Source organism: Colobus angolensis, unplaced genomic scaffold (assembly GCF_000951035.1).
Source record: "Colobus angolensis palliatus isolate OR3802 unplaced genomic scaffold, Cang.pa_1.0 Scaffold60, whole genome shotgun sequence".
In the NCBI taxonomy this organism is placed as follows: Eukaryota; Metazoa; Chordata; class Mammalia; order Primates; family Cercopithecidae; genus Colobus; species Colobus angolensis.
The window spans coordinates 4340799-4349353 of record NW_012119599.1 but is presented as its reverse complement, the minus strand read 5'-3'; positions in this window follow the sequence as shown (position 1 = coordinate 4349353).

The window sequence follows — 8555 nt, the reverse complement described above, 5'->3', positions numbered from 1 at the left end:
TGGCCTGAAAATTTTAAAAGACATGGCACAGGTCGGGGATTCCCGGGGTTTTGACCCCAATGGAGACACACAATGCCCTGAAAGGGCACCATCTTCCTCCTTCACAGAGCCCTGGAAACACATCTTAGCTTTCTGGAAACTTCTTGAGATTCTCTGGAAAGTCCCTCCAGGAAATTTGGAAAAATTTGTCCTCATCGGGGCCATACTTTTGGCATATGTAGGTGTCAGCCACTTTGGTGGATCTGTACTGTCTCAAGTCAACTAAATGGGAACTGTTTTCCCAGATTTCCCTTCCCTGGATGGTTCCGAGTTAGCATGAGCCACAAGGCACTTTGTGTGAGAGTTGGAGGGTGGAAGTGAAAGAGTATATATATATATAGTTTTTGTTTTTGAGACAGAGTTTCACTCTTGTTACCCAGGCTGGAGTGCAATGGCATGATCTCGGCTCACTGCAACCTCCGCCTCCCAGGCTTAAGTGATTCTCCTGCCTCATCCTCCCAAGGAGCTGGGATTACAGGCGCCCGCCACCATGCCCAGCTAATTTTTGTATTTTTAGTAGAGATGGAGTTCCACCATCTTGGCCAAGCTGGTCTTGAACTCCTGACCTCAAGTGATCCACCTGCCTCAGCCTCCTTTGGTGCTGAGATTACAGGCCTGAGCTACCACGCCCAGCCAAGCATACATCTTCTTTATGCAGTCAGAAGATTCCAGCACTTTTGCAGCTCACATGCATAAGCACTCATCTGCTGGCCACTTTGTTAATACGGGGCCCATAGCCACGCCAGCTTCTATGGGATATTCTGTTTCAATTTCTCTAGCTCCTGGGCAACACGCCTGTTTAACTCTGTGACTAAGGGTAGCTTCTCCTTCAAGACCTCCTGCCTGTGAAGTTGGAGAATGAAGGTGATGAGAGACCATGCAGGTTCCAATCCACCTTCCACTCATCCTCACAGGTCCGGGACATCCTTGCTTCTCACTTCACAGCCACCTTTCCTTCCTGAATGCCTGCCCTTCAGACTTCCGTTTCCAGCACCAAACCGGAAACCGACAGCCTTGCGTAGAGAGTGGAACCAGCTCTCACAACTGCGTCAGGCCAAATTCCCATAATGAATCCCCTTTTTTTTTTTTTTTTTTTTTGAGACGGAGTCTCTGCTCTGTTGCCCAGGCTAGAGTGCAGTGGCCTGATCTCGGCTCACTGCAAGCTCCGCCTCCCGGGTTCACGCCATTCTCCTGCCTCAGCCTCCTAAGTAGCTGGGACTACAGGCGCCGGCCACGACGGCCGGCTAATTTTTTGTATTTTTAGTAGAGACAGGGTTTCACCATATTAGCCAGGATGGTCTTGATCTCCTGACCTCGTGATCAGCCCGTCTCGTCCTCCCAAAGTGCTGGGATTACAGGCGTGAGCCACCGCGCCCAGCCATGAATCCCTTCTTTTATATTGTGATAGCTAGCTCCAAGATGGCGCCAGTGATCCTCACCTCCGGGTAGTGTCCTCCCACCATAAATCAGGGCTGACCTGTGTAACCGGTTTTGGACTGCAGCAGTGACTCTGTGTGACTTCCCCATCTAGGTCATAAGAGACATTGCCACTGCCACCTTGGTCTCCTGCATTGATGGCTGCAGGGGAAGCCAGTTCATGTGTCAGGAGAGTATTCAGGCAGTGTGGGCGAAAGAGTACCTCGGTGCCAAGGCAAGAGACTGAAGGCACAGACTGTTTCAGTATAATGAAAAAAATAATTAGAATAAGAATAGTCAGAATACAAATTAGATACAGAGATGATCATGGACAATTATCAATCATTATTACAAACATTATTAATCATTAGCTTTTAATATTACTCTTTGTTGCATTACTAATATAACCTAGGAATAACCGGCAGGTATAGGGTCAGGTGCTGAAGGGACATTATGAGAAGTGAAGTAGAAGGCAAGAGGTGAGCCCTCTGTCATGCCGGCATAAGGGCCGCTTGAGGGCTCCTTGGTCAAGCGGTAGCACCAGTGTCTGGGAAGAAACCCATTACTTAGCAGACCGCAAAAGGGAGTCTCCTTCCCTTGGAGGAGTCAGGGAACACTCTGCTCCACCAGCTTCTTGTGGAAGGCTGGATATTATCCAGGCCTGCCTGCAGTCATCCAGAGGCCTAAACCCTTCCCCGTGGTGCTGCGCTTCAATGGTCACGCTCCTTGTCCACTTTCATGCTCCTCCCATACTCCTGGTTCCTCTTTGAAGTTCATAGTAGTTTGCAGTAGAAGAAATAGTGAAAGTCTTAAAGTCTTTAAAGTCTTTGATCTTTCTTATAACTGCAGGGAAGAAAACGCTGACGTAGGCTGCCTTCTCTCTCTCTCTCTCTGCTTCGGCTACCTAAGAGGAAAGGGCCCACTGTCCAATGATTACGTGACTTCTTCACCTTGTCAATCACTTAGAAGATTCACACTCCTTACCCTGCCCCCTTGTCTTGTATGAAATAAATATCGGCGCACCCAGCCATGCGGGGCCACTACCCGTCTCCGCATCTTGATGGTAGTGGTCCCCGGCGCCCAGCTGTTTTCTCTTTATCTCTTTGTCTTGTGTCTTTATTTATTATAATCTCTCCTCTCCGCACACAGGGAGAACACCCACTAAGCCCCGTAGGGTTGGACCCTACAAGGCAGCCTTCAGAAAGGCCAATGGGGCTGAGGAACTAAAGCCTTCTATCAACAGCAGGCACAGCCTGCCAGTCAGGTAAAGGAGCCATCTTAGAAGCAGATCCTCCAGCCCTAATTGAACTTCCAGATGACTACAGCAGTCCCGGTCGACATCAATAGATAAATCAATAAATGCTTATTAGGGCTGGGCATGGTAGCTCATGCCTGTAATTCCAGCACTTTGGGAGGCCAAAGCAGCAGGATTGCTTGAGCCCAGGATTTCAAGACCAACCAGGGCAACATAGTGAGACCCCCATCTCTCGAAAAAAATTTAAAAATTAGCCAGGCATGGTGGCTCATGCCTGTAATCCAAGCATTTTGGGAGGCCAAGGCAGGAGGATTGCTTGAGCCTAGGAGTTCAAGACCAGCCTGGGTAACACAGTGAGACCCCATTTCTGTTTTTTCTAATAAATAAAATAAAAATAATTTTAAAAATTAGCCGGGCATGGTGGTGCATGCCTATAGTCTCAGCTACTTAGGAGGCTGAGGCAGGAGGATCACTTGAGCCCAGCAGGTCAAGGCTGCGGTGAGCCATGATCGTACCAGTGCACTCCAGCCTGGGCAATTAATCAACATTCCAAATGCATCCTCAGGGACAGTAAATCTCTCAAATGCTGCCTCTACAGGGGAAAAAACCCAAAGGTCCTTAATGATGACTCAGAGGGAAGGTTGAAAGATGCTTGTCCGACAGTTTGAGTTATGTATCCGTCTATCTATGTACTGGGGTTCACCAAGTATAAAAGCATCATTGCTATTACAGATAGGAGGCGCTCCAAGCCTGAGAGCCCTGAGGGTAGGGAGGTTACTCCAGGAGACCAGGAAGCAGGAAACATCCACACCCACAGTAACAGGAAGAATGACAGCTGCAGACCAGACCAGCCCTCTACTGTGATGCTGGAGAGATGAGACTCCGCTGCGATCCCTGGCTCAGGCCCTCATGCCAAGACAGCTGTCTCTAATCTGCCAGTGACAGCCCAGCCAGCCCATTCTACTCAGGGAAATCATCAGTGCTGAGGGAAATCATCTGGAATCATCTGGGTCTGGTTATTTTCTACAAGTAGCCAAAATCCTGGGAAACTGATTTGTACAAACCACTAAATTTCCCTGGCTTATAAAATGGCAATAATCACAGTCTGGCTTCATAGAGCTACGGTGACAATTAAGTGGCTTCTGCAAATCAGGTACATGGAACCAGGATGGAATCCAGGTCTATGAGGCGCACATGAGGAAAGATTTTGAAATGAGCTCCAAAGGTCTTGGGATGCATAAAACCCTCATTATCTGCACCTTTATTTACAAATCAATGCTTAACGGAGCTAAACGCAAATCTTCACTTTAAGATTAGAAAAGATGAAGATTAAAATTAAGAAAACATAAACATATAATGAAAAGATACATACATATATATATATATATTTTAAAAACCCAAAACTGATAATGCAGTGACTAAGAGCAAATAATAAAATGACTAAGAGCAAATAATGTCAAAGCATTCACTTCTCATCAACCAGCAAATGTGAATGCCTTCAAAGCTTCCTGCCAACTTCCTCTACACAACCACACCCAAATGACAAATGCAGACACAACAGCTTCTTTGCTTGGCTACTCTCTCCTACTTCATTTCCGTTCTCCCCACTCCCTACACCCCCTACTCCCCGCCCCCCCACCCCGCCCTGCCCCGCCAAATCCACCCCGGCCCCTGCTGCCAAAACCCTGTGCATCCTGAACCTGGGAGTGTCCTTTAAGGAAGCCATACAAGGGAGCTCCCTGACGTCCTTCCCTAAATGGCCTCTGATTCTCCTACCTGGAAGCAGAGCCCAAGAACGTTGAGCTGATGAAGAGGACTCTGGGCTTGGCCATGTATGGGAAAGCAGCCTGTTGCATGGCAAGAGTGACGCCATCTTGAAGCAAAACCACCACGATGATTGATGTTTGACCCCCACATAACAAGGTGCTCTTTTTTCTTTCTTTCTTTTTCTTGCTTTTGTTTTTGATTTGCATGCAAAGTGTAAGCCAAGAGGCAGACTTGGCCACAAGGTGGACAGTCCAGTGGGTGTGCAAAGCTGTTTCAGAACACACACAGAGAAAACAGGAGTAAGAGCAGTGCAGGTTTTGGGAAAAGAGCCGATTTTAGTTGAAAAGCAGAGGAAACCCCAGACGTTGCACACTTTTTAGACCTTAGTCTCACCTCTCTTGCAAGACTTAGTGCCTCCAACCTGCTCAGTGCGGACCCTGAGGTCCTTCCCACCTGGTGAGCCACGGGGGAGCAGAGTAACTTATGACCAAAAGGAATTGTTCTGAGGGTTGGGTAGTAAGCAGGAAAGAAAAAGGGAGAGAGAGAAGAAAAACCATGCAGGGGGGCTGGATGCATGCAGGGGGGTTGGATGCATTCAGGGGAAGAAGGCGAGGCATAGACATCCCTTCCATCCGAGTCACCTGGCATCAAATATGTTACCAGTGGAAAATGTCTGAGTTATCTGACGCAAATCCGGACAGGTCTGCAGCAACCTCAATTTTTGCCTCCTCAGAAGAAAGAATTCAGCTGAAGGGCATAAGGCAGAAAAAGAGACCAAGGCAAGTTTCAGAGCGAGGTTGGAAGCTTATTAAAAAGCTTTAGACCTAGCCGGGCGAGGTAGCGGCGCCTGTAGTCCCAGCTACCCGGGAGGCTGAGGCAGGAGAATGGCGTGAACCCGGGAGGCGGAGCTTGCAGTGAGCTGAGATCCGGCCACAGCACTCCAGCCCGGGTGACAGAGCGAGACTCCGTCTCAAAAAAAAAAAAAAAAAAAAAGCTTTAGAACAGGCCAGGTGCGGTGACTCAGGCCTGTAATCTCAACACTGGGAGGCCAAGGCAGGAGGATCATGAGACCTGGAGTTTGAGACCAGCCTGGCCAACACGGTGAAACCCTGTCTCTACAAAAAATACAAAAAAATATTAGCCGGGCATGGTGGTGGGCTCCTGTAATCCCAGCTACTCCAGAGGTTGAGGCAGGAGAATTGTTTGAACCTAGGAGGCGGAGGTTGCAGCCAAGGCCACACCATTGCACTCCAACCTGGGCAACAAGAGCGAAACTAAGTCAAAAAAAAAAAAAGCTTTATAACAGTAAGGAAAGGAAAGTGCACTTGGAAGAGGGCCAAGTAGGCCACTTAAGAAACTAAGTGCCTGAGCTCCACGTACCAAGGTGCTCTGCAACAAACTCTTTAAACAATGCCTATAGCAGAGACAACCCCTCAAAAAGATGCTCATCCAACCTCCCCAGGGTTCGCGTGTTTCAGCAAGAACATCTGAGACATGACCAGCTACACGTTTTAGCCTAAAAGCTTGCTATATAAAAGGATAATTTCTGTAGGGCTGGTGCAGGGATCCACCATCTCATGGCCACCTGAGACATTGCTTATGTTTGTAAATCCCTGTGAAATGTTTCTTCCTGAGAAACTGGATGTATGGGCCTCTCAGCTCCCTGGGCTTTTGGGGTAGGTTTGCATAGACCTGCTTACCACAGAACATCATGCAACTTACTTTTACCAACAGAATTAGGTTGGAGTGACGGCGTGCCAGTTTCAAGCCTGGGCCTCCACTGAGAGGAATGCAAATGGTCTTTGCATATTTCCACTTGTACTTTTGTGGAGATTTTGTTTGGGGATGGGGCGGGGGCAGGGGCAGGGTCTTACTCTGTTGGTCAGGCTGGAGTGTGGTGGCACAATCATAGCCCACTTCAAGCTCAAGCTCCCTGGCTCAAGCGATCTTCCTGTCTCAGCCTCTCAAGTAGCTGGGACTACAGGCACACACCATCACACTGGCTAATTTTTAAATTTTTTGTAGACATCAGGTCTTACTATGTTGCCCAGGCTAGTCTGGATCTCCTGGACTCAACCGATCCTCTGGTCTTGACTGCCTAAAGTGCTGGTATTACAGGAGTGAGCCACCACATCTGGCCACTTGTAAGTTTATACCTCTGTGAGAACAAACCCAAGCTAGCCTATTGGAAAATGAAAACCTCACAGAGACCAACCAATCCAGTCATTGCAGACAAGACCAACCTAGACAAGACCAGCTGACAGCTGAGTTCTAGATATATGAGAAGGTACAGATGAACCCAGAAGAACCATCCAGCTAAGCCCAGCCTAAATGGCCCACACACAAACTCAGAAGCTAAAAAATCATGCTACTGAGTTTTGGGGTGGTTTGTTACACAGCATTATTGTGACTAACCAATATAAGAAACCTGCAACTGCTCAGCCAAGTCCTAAAGCTAGCCTGCTTGGATTTGAAACCCATCTCCATTATCTGTCCACCGAGTGACTTAACCTCCCTGCACCTTAGATCTCTCCTCTATAAAATGAGATAAGAACAGGTTTAACCCAACAAGATGGTTCCATCATTCAGGAGCCGACAGTTTTTGGGGTTCCTCTTGCTCTGTGTAAGAAAGAGACAACAATGACCAAGACAGACTGGGCATGGTGGCTTATGCCTGTAATCCCAGCACTTTGGGAGGCCAAGGTGGGAGGATTGATTGGGCCAAGGAGTTGAAGGCCAGCCTGGGCAACATAGCAAGACCCCATCTCTAAAAATAAAATAAAATAAAACAAGAACTCAGGAGGCGGAGGTTGCAGTGAGCCAAGATTGTGCCATTGCACTCCAGCCTGGGCAACAAGAGCAAACCTCTGTCTCAAAAAAAAAAAAAAATTAAAAATTAGCCAGGGGTGGTAGCTCATGCCTATAGATCCAGCACTTTGGGAGGCCAAGGTGGGAGGATCACCTAAGCCCAGGAGTTTGAGGCTGAAGTGAGCTATGATCACACCACTGCACTCCAGCCTGAGCAACAGAGCAAAACCCTGTCTGTAAAAAAAAACAAAACCGTGACTAAGAAAAAGTTCCACATGCATAAAAAGCAAACAGGTCTACGATATGAAGTCAGGTAGAGAGAAGTAAGTGCTCTGAAGAGAAGCACAGCCGACTAAAGGATGGAGGCTGTGATGGGGAGAAGAGATACTGCTTTCGATAAGGTGGTAAAGAACACCCACCAAGAGGAGATGACATCCCAGTCATGTGTGAATGAGGAAGGAGAGGAAGCCACACAGAGACAGGGAGGGAGGCTTTCCCAGCAGAGGGAATGGTGGTGCCAAGGTGTAGAATGGGCCTGAGATTGGTGTGCGTGAGCAATAGAAAGAAGGCTGACAAGAAGAGGCAAGTGGGAGAACGGTAGGAGGTGGCATCTAAGAGGCAGGCACAGATCAGAGTATGGGGATAATGGATTTCGGATTTTTTTGTTTGTTTGTTTACGTTTTTGTTTAAAGACAGAATCTTGCTCTGTCACCCAGGCTGGAGTGCAGTGGCACAATCTTGGCTCACTGCAACCTCCACCTCCTGGGTTCAAGTGATTCTCCTGCCTCAGCCTCCAGAGTAACTGGGATTACAGGCATGCACCACCACACCTGGCTAATTTTTTGTATTTTTAGTAGAGACAGGGTTTTGCCATATTGCCCAAGCTGATCTCAAACTCCTGAATGCAGGTGATCCACTCACCTCGGCCTCCCAAAGTGCTGGGATTACAGGGATTACAGGGGTGAGCCACCGTGTCCGGCCTTTTTTTTTTTTTTAAGCCAGGGTCTCACTCTATCACCCAGGCTGGAGTATAGTGGCACAATCATGGCTTACTGAAGTCTCAACCTCCTGGGCTCAAGCTGTTCTCCTGCCTTAGCCTCCCAAGTAGCTGAGACTACAGGCAAAGGCCACTCCTAGCTTGGAGTGTGGATTTTATTGTGATTAAATGAGTTGTCCACCTAGATAACAGACAGAGAGAGGCTCTCTAAAAAGAAACAAAAATTGGTTGGGTGAGGTGGCTCACGTCTGTAATCCTAGCACTTTGGGAGGC